This window comes from Frankliniella occidentalis, unplaced genomic scaffold, assembly GCF_000697945.3.
Source record: "Frankliniella occidentalis isolate FOCC.00 unplaced genomic scaffold, Focc_3.1 Scaffold85, whole genome shotgun sequence".
In the NCBI taxonomy this organism is placed as follows: Eukaryota; Metazoa; Arthropoda; class Insecta; order Thysanoptera; family Thripidae; genus Frankliniella; species Frankliniella occidentalis.
The window spans coordinates 181,210-181,712 of record NW_026267214.1 but is presented as its reverse complement, the minus strand read 5'-3'; the positions used below and the strand labels follow the sequence as shown (position 1 = coordinate 181,712).

The window sequence follows — 503 nt, the reverse complement described above, 5'->3', positions numbered from 1 at the left end:
CCCCCGGCCCTTCCCTCTTGCGCACACAGTTTTGCTACGCCGAAGTAAAAGCTGCCAGTCATCGCTCCCCATCCGGAGAGTCATCCGGCCTTCGTCGCGGACGTGACGTCATCCAAAGCCCTCATTGAGATTCAGCGGGCTCGCCCCCGGCCCGGCCCGGCCCGGAGTCGGCCCCAAGTCGGTCGCACTCCCTCGATATTTTGATCCCTTTCTTTCATCGAGGAGGCACGGACGAAGACCGCAACCAAACCACTTTCGCTACCCATCACAAATATATTTCAAGACGAAAGAAAAAGTACAGCAATAAAAAAAAAAAACATTTTCCCTTTCGCAGAAGCTTATTTATCCATCGTTGCTTTCAATGCTTTCAATTATAGAACACAAGGCAACAACAGCGCATTGTTCGCGATTAGTTTGGCTTGTTTTTAGCGCACCCAGCGGTCATCCGGTCAAGGACGAGGGTGGGGCATGGCGGGCGAGGGTGGAGGTGGGGAGAGAGAGGG

At 53.9% G+C, this 503-nt stretch overlaps 1 protein-coding gene across 2 annotated transcripts in view; it reads right to left on the bottom strand.

Moving 5' to 3' along the window:
* LOC113210891 (mitogen-activated protein kinase 1) overlaps nt 1-503 on the bottom strand; it is a 33,704-nt gene that overhangs the window by 6,614 nt on the left and 26,587 nt on the right. The gene's annotated exons all lie outside the window — the stretch shown is intronic.